Source organism: Pholis gunnellus (assembly GCF_910591455.1).
Source record: "Pholis gunnellus genome assembly, chromosome: 17".
Taxonomy (NCBI): Eukaryota; Metazoa; Chordata; class Actinopteri; order Perciformes; family Pholidae; genus Pholis; species Pholis gunnellus.
Genome location: NC_136544.1, coordinates 13221206 through 13236130, shown reverse-complemented (window position 1 = coordinate 13236130; position 14925 = coordinate 13221206). Strand labels below are relative to the sequence as shown.

Genomic DNA, 14925 nt, shown 5'->3' with positions numbered 1-14925 from the left:
TAAATGAACCTATATTGACTGTCGATAAGAAAGGGGAATGCGAACAGTGGTCTGCAGTGTTAGAGTTGCCCATTTTAACCTCCTTCCCCACAGGTTTCCATGTGCTGTAACCACTTCACTGCCTTTGCTCTTGAGAGACTAAAGATCATAGCTCTTACAAAAATAGAGATCCTTGCCCGGCAAAACGTAAGCACAGGCGCTTTAAAGCACTGACCACGGCAATTTATCATGTGAAGACAGTCCCAGTGCATCACCGACAAATAGAAAAGCAGAGTTTCTCGGCTAAACCTGCAGCCGAAATAAGGGCAATCAATTTTTTCCCCGTGAGGCGCCATGGGGTGAGGTGCCACGCGGAGGTCTCTGTCTGCCTCCGTCTCTCTAACAATGCCAGTTTGTGCCGCTCCACCGGGGATGTCAGGCACCTCTTTCCTCCCCTCCTGTCTTCCTTCCTCACCTCTTTCCTCCCCCCCCCTGTCTTCCTTCCTCACCCTTCCTCCCCCTCCTGTCCTCCCTGCCTGGCTCATCAAGCACTTACGTAATGCTCTATTTAAGAAAACAAATGTCACAAGGCCTATGGCTGAGTCCCCTGGGTGTGTTTATGTATTTAGAGTGTGTTTGTCTGTGTGTGTGTGCATTAATGGTTTCCGGTATGTGTGTGTGTGTGTGTGTGTGTGTGTGTGTCTCTCTGTGTGTGCTTTAGCTCCCCTCTGCGTGCACCTTCAGTATTTTGCCAGGGGAAACTAGGGGGTATGACTCAAGACCGTCTCCCCTGAGAACAGCCACAATGTGCGTTCTACTTGGTAGTCTCAGGCAGAGTACAGTGACACATCTGCCGTGTGCAGAATCAATGACTTGCACCATTTTAGAGAGAGAAATAACCGAGACAACCACATTTACATGACCTGTACTTTTCTACTGTGTCCTCCTTTTTCAGAAAGTAGGGGGACTGTGGCATCTGTTAAATAGAACAAACAAATAGGGAAATACTTCAAGAAGATGAAACCGGTCTAAAGAGGCCTAACGGCTATATGCTAGCAGCTTTGTGAGGCTGTGATGTGGCACAGCGGTGCTCTGAGCTGATGCTAATATGCTCATAGCGACAATGCCATCACGCTGATGCTATAAGCAGATATGATGCTTTTTTTATGTTCACCATCTTAGCATGTTCCCGACCGGGAACCACAGATGTACAGAGGATCGTCAGCAGTTAAATAAATGGGAAAAATAATCCATTAATGTTTCATCCTCCCTCTCACTCACTTTTTTGATAATTAACCACACCGAGCAGTTAGGGAGGCTCCACAGAGACACACACACACACACACACACACACACACACAGTGAATCCCAGGCGTGTCAGGAGTGGGAGGACATCAGTGGGACACCGTACATGCCTTGTAACTGCATGCTCTCTACTATCTCATTTATCTCTCTCCTTTTTTTGTGGTCCTTTGCTTTGTTTCTTTTCCCTTTTCCTCTCGTGGGGTTTCTCTCTTTACTCCTCATTTTATCATCCCTTTTTTTCTCTCGCTGTGGTTTCCCACCACACCGCCCTCCTCCCGCCTCCCTCTAGCTGTGGCCTCATTAAGCCGTCACTGATCCCTCCCGCCGTGGCCGAGCCCGTCGGATCATTAGTCAGCCCCGTCTGAAGACGCCCAGCCTGACGAGAACAGATCCGGCCTAAAAACCCCCCAAACCTCTAATATTCTCTAAGTGTCTGGAACGCAATCAAGTCAAGCGCAGGCGCCTTAGCAGACGATCGATCGGTTCGACCACGGCGTGTTAAAACTGTGTGAAATATGAATGCATTCCCACGAGGGCGGTGTCATCGGACGCCTCACAAGTGGGTTGATTACGTGCCGTGTGTTTGGATAAGTATTTCTACGAGATTCTTACGGCCTCATTATTTTCTATCATCTAATTGGAGGGTTGTGCAATCGAGACTATGAGTCCATTTTGTTAATGGGAACATTTGTACTGGATTTTATTATAATGTATATTAAGCTGTCGGAGATAAAGGGTCAGGGCTGCATTATAGTGGCAAATCAATGATATTAATGTACTGCACGCTATGATTATGATTTAGATTTTTAATGTCATTGCATGAACTGATGTTGAGTTCATGTAAGTACAGCTTATACAGGTCATTTTGAGCAGAAACAGGTGTTCTCATGAGGATATTATATATGTGTGCCACTGTATATTCTCCAATAAAAGCAAGTATTCAAAAAAATATCCGTGAACAAAACTAAAATAAGGGGTGCAAAATGACCCGATAATATAATAGCACACATTATATTCCTTATTGATTAACCCGATTTTTTTCTTGTTTAATCAATTCACTTTTGGGTTTTTAGAACATCAGAAACTGGTGAAAAATGTATTGTGAATGCAGGTATTTTACTTAAGGTATAGGTCTGATTGTCTTCTTCCAACACTGATAACTTGTGGAGTGAATTTTTGGAGTGAAAGACAATTTGTGGCACACTGACACTATAATATTTAATTATAATTTTTCAGTGTAGTGTTTAAGAAAGCAGATGAACTTCAAAACATCTAGTACCTTATTACAGGCAAATGCTTAATAATCATTACGATGATTACTTTGGTTCAAAGCTATAGACCTCTGAGGAAAACTAGATCTATCATCTTATATCTATCATCTTTCATCCTCTGGTTGGAAAAACAAGTTCAGTACATCAAAATGACGAGAAACACAACAGACACGTCTTCACATTGAGCTTCACCACAAGAATTTCTAATTACTACGTGTATCAGATAATCCTTTGTTCTTCCGTCTTCATTGTCAGTATGTTACTGGTGATGACTGGTGACAGGAGGATTAGAAGTGCAGTAAAAGCGTATATGTTTATCTCTAGAGAATAGTACAGCTGCAGGTCAGAGGTCCATCTTATCTAAACCCCACACATCTCATATCATCAGTGATATGTCCTTCTGTCTAATCATGAGGAGTGTGGTAGGTACAGTATGGATAAGCCATACGAGGATGTTCCCATATCCCTAACACCTAGTGGATTAGCAGCCCACTGACAGGCCAGCTGTTGATCTGTTGGCCTCGTCCTAATGCCGCATAACTCCTCGATGATCTGAAAGCTGTCGGTCAACAACCACCGGGGGCCTTCAGTGGGACGGAGGGGGGTGAATGTGCAAACGGTGGCAGGAGGAAGAAGGCTGCGTATTTAGCACTAAAGAAACACAGACGAAGAGCAGCTGCATTGCTTATGTAGATGCAGAGGACTAAATAGTGGACACACACATTTGCATCCATACACACACACACACACACACACACACATTTAAGTGGCACAGCGGTAATCGTCTGCTGTTTGGACGCCGGACAGAAGCATCGGGGGCCAACGTGGTGACTCTGCCAGCTACAGGGCCGCTGACGTAATACACACACACACACACACACACACACTGGTTAGTGACACAAACACAAACACACGGCCTGAATGTCAGAGAGTTTAGGACTCATCACACACAAACACACACACACACACATGAAGCAGAGGGACAGAGCGACAGCAGATCGTATCGAATTTCGTATCAAAATTGACATATTTTGACCTTGAACTGAAATTTGAATTCTTCTCTCTTCATGTGTGCCTCTGAGGGTTTCCCATGGCAGCGGGGAACATTTGAGCCAGCGTTGCCAGGAGACGATGTGCGCTATACTAGCTAAGGGCGCATCATCGGCAGTCGATCAAGACGTCGGTCTCTTCACAGCATTCAGTGTTTGGGAGAAACCATCGCACCGTGTGGTTTGTATTCCACTCAGAACTGAAAATACCACTCCGTGTTACTTCTCCTTCGTGTTCTGTCAAAGGTCCCACAGAGTTAATCGTCTGCTCCCACACGCTCAGTGTTGTGCTCTTCCCACATTACTGTGAGTCAAAGTGAAACAGAAAGTAAGAAAAAAACTCATTCAAAATCCCACTGATATTTGTAATAATACGATAATAGAGTAGAAATTCAGCTTTACCTTTCTCATCATGTTTCACTGAACATGTTTCGATAAAGGACGGTGATTAAAAAAAAAAAAAGATCTACCCGCAGATCCCAAAAGGTATAAGTCCTACTTTTTGTCCTTTTTGTCATATCTCTTTATTCTATAATTCAAATTTACAACATCATTGTTTGTGTTTTAATAAGTAACAGGTTGCAGTTTTACCAGGTTGAACTATCTATTGAGTTCAATGTTTGCTATGGGTCCTAATTTAAAGTATCACACACTATCAGCTGGGGCGGGGAACTCGGCTCATCTTGACGGAGACGGACGCAGTCGAGATTACAGCTAAAAAGTTGAATGGACAGTAAAAAACCCCCAGGAGCACATTCATCTTTCCAAAAAGAACAATTAAAGAAATGCTTGATCAGAGTTGAGTTAGTCAGAGGCTAGTGAAACGGTGGCTAGCAGGGACTAAAACGGGCTCTAGCTAGCATTAGCCGTCACTCATTTGTGGGTCCGGTTGTGGAAAATAACCAGATATAAAATAACACACTTATTCATCATTCAAAATGAACAGTACGGTCATTGTACGCTCCCTGGAGATCACAGAATGGCAGAAAACAAAAGAATCAAACAGCATAGCACAGCGTATGTCCATCAAACACATTATTGTGACAGACGGCTGCTGAGGATTACCGTGTGTGTAATGACGTCCCATGCTGCTATATGGGCTTTATTTATCTCTCTCACTGTATGTACTCCATAGGCCGGGTGTGCGTCCTGCAATCTCCTGGGTTTGTTGTCTTGTTGACATTACACTTGCCATAAGCGCTCATGTAAAGCTGTGCTCATCAACTCGGAAAGCTGGAGGATTCATCAAGGAGGTGATTATTATCGAACCCTGCGGACGCTGATTGTGATTTCGAGGGTGTGTAAAGTGTCGGGAGCTTAATGAAGCCGTCAGTGCTATCGGGGTTTAATGCTTTCCAAGAGTGTGTCTGCACCAGTTTGGTGAAAGCGGAGTGTATACAAGTTCAACAGGTCACATGACTGTAAAGTCGCATACATAATACAGTGACCTTATTGTTTGAGTTTCCTGTTGCCTTCATGGAAACTAGTGTGTTGTGTTACGGCTCTTGTTTTGCAAGTACACTTACTTGTCTTCAGTGTTTAAATATAGTTTTTCTGTGTTTGAGTGTGTGTGTGTGTGTGTGTGTGTGTGTGTGTGTGTGTGTGTGTGTGTGAGAGAGAGAGAGATGGCCACCTGGGGCCTGTCCTCCTTGGTTTCTGTGGTGATGTCGCAGTGATTAACGCGCAGGTTACCAGCCAGTAGTCCGGTTCTCTCAAAGCTTTAATAAACACACCGGGGGAGCTGCTGCAAAGCACTGTGGGTACTTGAAGGCGTGTGATGAACGACCTGGAAAGTTCGGTTGTTTTTCCCCCGTTTCTTAAACTTTTATGACAGTTTGGTAATAGTTGGCTTGCGGCCTTGTAAAACTGCCCCATTGTGTAAAATCAGATTGTGTGAGTTCAGTAATACAACATGTGTAATTATTCGCCGGTGAACTGAAATTGAGGTGTCAGAAGCAGGAAAAGTGAGAACGCTTTATGGGTATTCTTAGCCAGCAATTAGTCTCTGCAAGTCGGCTTCTTACCTCATTATTTTGAGCTCTCTGCTCGCTAAAGGTCCTCTTGTTCTTTTCCATTTTTCTGCACATTGAGTTGTTTTTAAGTCTCTGATAAGAGACAAACTGCTGAGACATACAGACACATTTGTTATCTCTTCTGTAATTGGTTCTTAAATAGTTTTACACGTATTTATTTCATGAAAGAGCAATATTCTCTTTTTTTCCCCAGTCTGACCAGTCTATTCATACGGTCACTGAGCAGCTCCAGCAGGTTGGGGTCATGGGGTTAAGGGCCTGGCTTTAAGGCACCATATGAGGCCCCATCCCTCCACATTTTCTCTGCCGGTCCAGATGGAAGTGGTAACCTCCTGGTCACAAGCCGTCGGGCTAGTGCAGCCCTCCATACTGCCTCGTGTAATGAAAACCGGATTTTCTTTTTACGCCATGTATAATGTATGTATTAGATTTCCTCACTTTATATCCAAAAAGGACTGAAAAGCTAGTCATCTCAGCATAATGCTCAAAAATGACAAGTCTTGAAGAAGTCAGCTGATGTTATTGCGGAGCCACAAAGTCTGCAGACGGACGAGGTCGACAAAACGTTGGACATTAACAGGTTTCCTGTTTCCTTAAGATACTTCTTAAGATAGATAAACAATTAAAAAAAGCATTGCCACAAAGCAAGACACGTTGTTTTCACAGGAAAGCAGAGATTTACAACATGTAATACTGTCTGTAAATCGACAGCAAATATACAAAAGTCGCAGTTCAGTATCATTTAATGCACTCAGTGTTGAACCTTTCATTGATAAAGAGCAGAGCACCAACAATTAAACAGGATAACATCATGTTATTTAAAAATGTAAGTGTCACCTGCTCAGTTTTTCTGACCACTTTATCCGCACGTCGGTATGTGTAAAAGCTGCATGTGTCTGCATGCTTGTATGCAGCCATTGCTTTTGCTTTATTCCTGGCGTGAGCACAGCCTGGATTCCTCTTCCACTGAGTGGGATCCTCCGCTGCCCCTCGACAAAGTCAACTATCCTCTGAACAAGCTCAGCCTCTCTCGCAGCCATTTAGCTCAATTATCCCCCCCCCGAGTAGAGACGAAGCCGTTTGCCACCGGTGTCTCCTAATGGAGCCCGCCGGCTGTGGCCACAGGGACCCCCGGTCGAACGGCGGAGCACACCCAGGAAGCGATGATACTTTCGCAGGTTAAAAAAAAAAAGCCCCCGCTTGGCCTCTTGTGTGAATACAGCAACAAAAAGGCTTATAGCCTGCAGCACACATCCACACACAACATGCAATATAAAAGGTGGCCTCGTGTCCTAGTCGGTCTAATTAAGTGCCGTGTTTGATGATGAAAGTTGTGCCGTGATGAAAGGGTGTGTGCTGTTCTGTGTGAAAGCACCTGAACACATGATCTCTCCTCTGCTATTAATCAGAGCGCGAACAGCGACGGATTAACCGACACCTGTGTCTGCTGTGTGTCAGAGGTAGAAAGTGGCCACATTTATCCCCAAAAACACCAGCGCAGTGCCCGTCGAAAACATGACTGTTTTTGAACAGGGCTGATTGTTTTTTTTGTTTTTGTTTTTTTTTCACCCTGCTGTATTGTAAATGAAGTCTCTACCTCAATAATGTCCGAGTTAAAATAAAGGTTGACTTAAATACAGCAGTGTAAGGGTTAAAAGGGGTCTTAATACACAACGTGTATGTTACATAACGCACTGCTAATAAATATGTCCCATCCTTTAGTCAGATGTGATGATATTATCTATATTATCTAATATAATTAGATATGAAACCAGTGGCTTGAAAATTGCAATCGGTGCCGCTCTAGTTTTGAGCACTTTAACTATTGATACTTTGAGTAGATTGTGCTGATGATAAGTAAGTATAGTACTTAAGTAGGATTTTGATTGCAGTACTTCTTCCACCACTCGCGTGTTCCTCTATGATAGTGAAGCTTGGTTGGATAACACTGTCTAATACAGCCATATCTCAGCTAACTGGTACACACGGCATCATCTCCATAATCAACTCCACATCTCATCATCAAAAATCACCGTATCCCTTAATCCAGGGGGCTCACTTGAGATTGCTGACATTGCTCTCTGTACCATTTCTCACTAATGAGCTCATGCATATCCTGTGTGTGTGTGTGTGTGTGTGTGTGTGTGTGTGTGTGTGTGCACATATGCATGTATGTGAGTGCCGTGTTTGATATCCTAATGCCTTTTGATGTTTAATTCTCTAACAAGACTAGAAAGGCGTACAACCAGAGGAGCCACACAACAAATGGCAGACACACAAGACGTGCAGTTGAAGAGAACAGGCACACGCGCACACACACACACACACACACACACACACACACACACACACGCTATGTAACATCTGTCAACTTAAACACAACATCAGTTTACCGTTTGCGTTTGCAGCTTGATTTACAGGCTATAAAACAACGGTCTTGTACATAATGAGGCCACAGTGAGAAGATCTGGCCCGTTAAACACTGACAGGCTGCAGCAGCTGGAGAGAGAGAGAGAGAGAGAGATGTCAATCCACTAATTAAATCAGTGATGGGTAGTCAATACAGGTGCCAGTTTCTCCCTTTACAGCCACAGTTGTGAAGACAGAGACGAACCTGAAGAAAACACAGTCACAGTTGTCATTCCCAATCTAATCTGCTGTGTGAAATGTCAGCGATGCGAGAGGAGATGATAATCAGCAGGTCAATGTGCCATTTTTGTCATTCTTTCTTTGTCTTTGGACAAGCTTTATTTTCCTGCTAGTCTCACATTCATTGTGTACGTTGTCTGTTTTCTGCTGTTGATGAATCTCATGTCAGTTCGTCCGCCCGCTGTCCTCTGTCTTCTTTTCTTTTCCAGCTTCATTATTGTTTTTTTTATCAGCGTCAGAAGACGGATTAGTTCCAACAAGTGTTCAGCTTGATCTTGTGAAGCCAATGTTTCCACCCCGGGGGACTAGGATGGCTGTCAGGGTGTATTTGAATAGTGTGTGCCTGTGTGTATAGTGTAGATTGTGTGAGAAAGACATTGTTGACGGGTTATGGTTTGGCAATCATCAGAAATGCAAACTCATCAGTGTGAAAAAGGATGCGACCTCCCCAACCCCAGATTATATATTTTTAAATGGTGCATTCTTGCCATGATTCGTTTACCTGGAAAAAGGCCAAAACTACAAAATAAATCATTTTACCTTTAAAAGTTACCTTTTAGAGGTTGTTTTTTTTCCTTTTCTGGCACATCTGGGTGATAACGGGGATGTATTCAAGCCACAGGCGGGTCTTCCAGCTCCCATGTTTAATTTACGCTCACCATACAGTGTGACTGACTCTGCTGTGCTAACCTCAGCACATGTTGCTAACAGCAGACGGCTCCAAAGAGAGCTGCTTCTGGGCCGCTTCTGAAAACGAGCTGCATTGTTAATCATGAATCCATAAAGGTTATATATATATATATATATATTATATATTAACCTATGGTGTGTGATATTACCTTACTAATGCGCAGTGGGCTGCACAACGTGGAAGAAACCTGGAGGCTAGAAAAACGTTCTGGGCTCCATGAGACGTTTTCATGCGAGTGAGTGGGCGCCATTTTTGAGTCCGGTATCCAGTTCCTTTAATCTGTCTGTAGGGCTGAGTCACACAGTTTTAGGCCATTGTGTGTGTGACATATCAGATACCAATCCTTAACTGTTTTAGTGTTTGTTCAAGTTTGTTAAAGATACGGAATAAATGCCAGCCGGCAGGTGAAGCTGTCCGTCCTCGCTCGGTGTAACTGACAGTTGGTCTCCACATTGTGGACATGAGCGGTGAGGCCGACTGTGACTGGCTGACGGCTTTGATGCCACCCACCTGCACACCCACACACACACACCCACACACACACACACACACACACACACACACACACACACACATACACACACACTGATGGGCCTCGTCTCTGACTTCCATCTCCTGTTCTGTTTCTCTCTCTTCAGTCCCGACCATCAGTCCTTCAAGATGCCTCGATTTTGTTTTCACCGTCTCTCTTTTTTCACACCATAATTTTCACTTATAAAACACTACAGAAATCTCTCTCTGACTGCCTTTCTCTGCCTCATACTGACAGACACACACACACACACACACACACACACACCACACACACATCCACTGGGTGCAATAGGCAGTGTTTGTCCTTCACCACGGCAGGTCACACTGCTGCCCGTGTAGGCGTGGCTGTGGGCAGCAGTGCGTTTGGCCACACTGGCTGCTGTGGGGTAACACTCCTACAGTATGAGAGAATAACTGAGGATCCTCTCGGCTGTAAACGTCCCAGCATGCTCTTTTCTTTTCAGCCAGACAGCTGAGCTTCAGCCCTAAGGAAAGGGAGCATTTCATCATGATGTGAGCAGAGATTGCTCCGCGGTGTTTGCTCCTCCATTAGTTTTCTCCTCCTCGTTATAGTTGTAGTTCGTTTGCCTTTCATAACGAACGTGCACGCGCTTAATTGCATTAAGGCCGCAGAGTGATTTGCTCTCGACTGCTTTTCCTCATCCGCTCCATTGATTGTTTTCTCTCCGCTGACTTTCAATCGATCACGTCATTTTCTCTAATCCATTATCACCATAGCAACAGTAGTTGTTCACTTTGTTCCCCCCCCCCCCCCAGCACCTCATTACACACACACACACACACACCTACACACACACACACACAGCATGATGTAGTCTCTTAATCTAATTGTAGTTTCAGGGTTTTGTTGTGTTTGTTGATGTTTTATAAAAGGTTTAATTGCTCACAGTGATGTCTGGGGACCTTTTATTGTTATCCAGTGTGTGTTTGTGTACATTAGTCGGGATGAATCTGACTTTTTAAGAGCAATATCTGGGCTTTGGATACCGAGTACCAATACTGATACCAGTGTTTAAATAATACGCTGTAAGCCTCACTGTGTGGAAGAGACCGGGATACATTTTTTAAACAAAATGTAACAAACAAATACATAGATATAGATTCACTGAAATGTTATTTTATATTCAATTAATACATCCTACACCAGCGACTTTATTGAATTAACAAGGAGTTACAAGTCAAATGTAATTGAATTTAATTCTATAGGTCGTCCCCATTGTCAGCGATACAGTAGCGCTCCAGAGCATTTATTTTCTCCGTTTCGTTTATACCACGCTCCTGAGTGACGTTACACACCTTCTAGCTGCTGGTTTCAAGCTGTTACATCAAGTGGCAGCTGCTGGCGGTAATGCAGAAGGAGCGTTGTGCCGGCCAAGGCAGTGACAAAAGAAAACGCATTCAGTACATTCTCAAAAGGTACATAGAATGCACTTTGGTGAGAAAGCGCTGAGCGTAAACACACCACCTCTTTGTTTCCAGGAACACTCCGCAGGGCACCTTCCATACCGAGGGTATTCTACTGTCAGCAAAGTCCACTTTCTTTTTATTGTGTCTCTCAACCTAACCACGTCAAATCAACCAAGGATGAAGGTCACCGACCGAAAAATGCTTTCGCTTATGAGGCATCACATTGGGTACATTACACTTTGTCTTTGTAGCCGTCAACCAAATGTGTATGAAGCGGACGTGAAGGCAGATCTGGAGCCGATTAACCAATTAACCCCAAACATGAGTCACATCAGCTTCTGCGTCTTAAAGCGATGATGCCCAATTAGTAATACGTTAACGTTACCTCTGATCAATGCCTTGACTATAATTAGCAAGACCTCCGTTTGACTCATTGTCACTCCGCTCTCTTCATCGACCTCTTCCTCTTCGTCTGCTCGTTGTGGCTGTCGTCACGCCCCGATAAATCCGGGCAGCATCAGCATCATCTCGCCTCACTGGAACCAGCTCCCCTCCTGGTTTCGCCTCAGCAGCTCTGTCTGTTAGTGTGGACAGTCAGTCCGCCAGCACAGCACGACGTCCAGCATTTAAATGGCCGAGAGGATATGTGAAACGATGACTGAGCGAGTCCGTCTTCCACATGTGCCACACTCCACTTTTAGATGTATGTGTTTTGCAGATTTTAACGTCTGTGTGCCAGAGTTCAGCTCCATGACTAACCTGTTTTGGATCTCACACGACTCGTTGTCGATTGGTGAGTCATGTCTTCGTTCTCGTCGTGCTCTGTGGAGTTCTGGTGTGCACGCATGTTTCCATGTGCGTCTAAGCGAACTGGCCGAGACGAAAAAGCTCACACACATTTCACCCATGAAGGGGTTACTGAGCGATGTTACCGGGCCCCTAAGCCACAGCCTCTGTGTGAAGAAACTGGGGCCACTGTACATATTGAGACCGAGCGACATGATTTCCACGGTGTTAAAGAAAATGATCAGATTTCTTCTCCGCTGGAGGAAATCAAAAGCGTCTACAACTGTGTATTCGCTTGATTTCACTGTGGCAGCGTGGGCCACGATGAAAGCTGCCAAGAGTGCTGCCTCTTCAACTGTTTGCACATTTAAATGTTATGCAGATTATTTTTTTCCCGTTTAATATGCAATCAAAACAACGAAAAGGACTCGTGGACAAAAGTCCATTGAATTTAAATACAGGAGAACCATAGGGGAGCACTCATACGTGTTCTTTATTTCTTCATTCGGCAGAGCTTGAAATGTTTTGCGCCTTGCAAACATAAAGAGCCTTTTTTTTTTTAATTGCTGATAATGCTGCAGGAACGAGAAGTTTTAATTTGTTGTCTTAGTATATCATAATCTCTCTGGGCTTTGAGAGCAAGGAGAGAGATCATTTTAGGTCAGTTTGTGTGTGTGTGTGTGTGTGTGTCTGAGCAATTGTTGTTCCCTTTTAGGGGTTTTTGCACCAACACAAGGCTCTGAGATGGCTTACAGGGTGGAATAAATGCATGCATGCATGAAGACACACACACACACATGCGGAAGCCCAAGGTGCTGAGCAAATTACGTCTTCACACCCGGGCCCTTCCTGCCAATGGCTGCACCGAGTCAAAGTCTCAGGATGACTGTGGGTAGAAACCATGCTGTTTCAATTTCACCCATGGAACCCAGGAGGGGAGCAGAGACAGAGACACAATGACAGAGAGAGAGAGAGAGAGAGAGAGAGAGAGAGAGAGAGAGAGAGAGAGAGAGAGAGAGAGAGAGAGAGAGAGAGAGAGAGAGAGAGAGAGAGAGAGAGAGAGAGAGAGAGAGAGAGAGAGAGATCTGAGTCCCTGGTCCCTGCTGTTTACCCAGCAAGTCTCTTTCAAGATAAATTCAAACTTCCCACAATTTAAAGGTTGAAAAGAAAGCAGTGAGGTCGGGAGGGAAACCCGGCGGAGTGAGATGACTGAGCCATCTGTTTGGTTTTGTTTTTCTCAAGAAAATCCTCCAGGAAAGGCTGTATAGGAAAGGAGCAAAAAAAAAAAAGAACTAGGCGAGCTAACTACATGTTAATTAGACTTTTCAGGGCCCCTCACACCACTGACTCATTTCACTGCCAATCACACCGTAAACCACCCAACAACTCTCTCCTCTCTCAAACACGGACTTCCCCTCTCCGCCACCTTCTGTCGTCACGTTGTTATGCTTGTGAAAGAAAGAAAAGGCACTTTTCCCCAACGTGTGCCCACTTACTCAGTCAGTGGCCTGTATAATTACACATGCAGCCCTTCTGACACATTTCATTGTGATGGAGGCGACGCTGGTGGGGGGGGTTTATCCACCCTCGTTTGTTGGGCTTTAATTACAGCTATGTTTTGTTTCGTGCTGATTGTAGATATTAGCTAACCTCCGTTATCACAATATTGACTGGAGGATATATGAATCGATTTTCAACAAATTGAATGGCATGACATGTGCTGAAGAACACATTACTCTTTTTTTTTTATAATCCGATCCGGTTTCTTGGAAACCTATCAGAGCATCAATCCTCAAATTGCTTATTTATTCAGCCTCGGTGCCAGATGTTCAGGCCAAGATAAACAGTTTCTCAGTTACGTTGCTGCTGGCGCGATACGATCACTGTACGGTGTGTGTTTGTGCCTTAATAACACTTGAAAAGTGATGCTGGGAAGGAGTCCAGGAGGACAAGATGGAGAGAACCGACACCAAGCACGAAAACACTTGAACCGTACACGTTCCCACGCGCTGATAACTCTGACATCTCCTTTCCATCTGGATATTTCTTTCTTTCTTTCTTTCTTTCTTTCTTTCTTTCTTTCTGTTTCTCAATGCGAAAGTGCGATGACATCGTGGATATGATGCATCATACAGCTAAAAACAACCGTACTGAGAAATTAAAGTGAAATACTGTTATGTGTCTCAATGAGGCAAAACAATCTGCTCTGTTCGGATGCTATTTGCAGTTATTCATTCCGTTCATTTCTGAGGGAGACATTAAGCAGTAGAGTGATGAACAGATGCTGTAAGAAAGGTCCATTTTTATTCCCTTACATAGAAATGTTGCAAGTTACAAAATGACAATAAAGACGTGTTTTAGTTCCTCTCAAACCTCGGCCCTCTGACCCTCCTTCTCTAATAGAGAAAAAAAGAAAACTACCAGCCTCGCTTACTGTGTCCTCTCTTATAATACTGCAAACGGTACTCATGACTATTACAGCTCTGAAACAAAAATGAAGACTCAAGTCCAGCCTTAGCAAAGCAACGAGCAAAGAGAAGGAAGAGAGTGAGAGTTCACCAAAACAAAAAAACAGATCATTTCTAAAGCAAAATGCAACTCCTCCTTATCCAGACAGCATCACTTCAGTGGAGTGGAGCGACATCAAGCTAACCAACCACAAAAAACCACCAACACCTCATGTAAACCTACAACATCATGACAGCACACACACACACACACAAGCATTAGAGACACACACTTCAGAACCATGGACAGTGGACAGTGATCATGGCAGTTTGAACCCCACCACCACGAGCAATACTGCTTTCCCACATAAACCTTAACATACAGGAACAGTTGGCATAAAGTCATAAAGTCATAAGTCATAAAGTTAGCGATAACAAAGTCCACCCACTTAGAGTGAAGATATGATTGGTCAATTTTACTGTCATTTGAAATTGGTCTCATATTGAATTGCTAATGCTTTAAAGACTGGCTCGTACGCTAAGAATACCTCGATCGCCCCCTGGTGGCTGGCTGTGTCATAAATCCGTGAGACGTCATGATTGACAGCTGCTGTGAGTGAAGTCGTTGCGGGACCGGAAGCTCGGCAATTGTACAAGAGAGGAGATGTCACAAAACTTTCTATAATCGTCACGAATCTGTGAATTAAAACATGTGTCGATTTCATCATAACTGTAGAGATATTATGGTTAGTG

At 44.0% G+C, this 14925-nt stretch overlaps 1 protein-coding gene across 1 annotated transcript in view; it reads left to right on the top strand.

Moving 5' to 3' along the window:
• The window catches only part of prkcab (protein kinase C, alpha, b), a gene marked incomplete at both ends in the record, with an annotated part of 83134 nt that overhangs the window by 43232 nt on the left and 24977 nt on the right, over nt 1-14925 (top strand). The window lies entirely within an intron of this gene.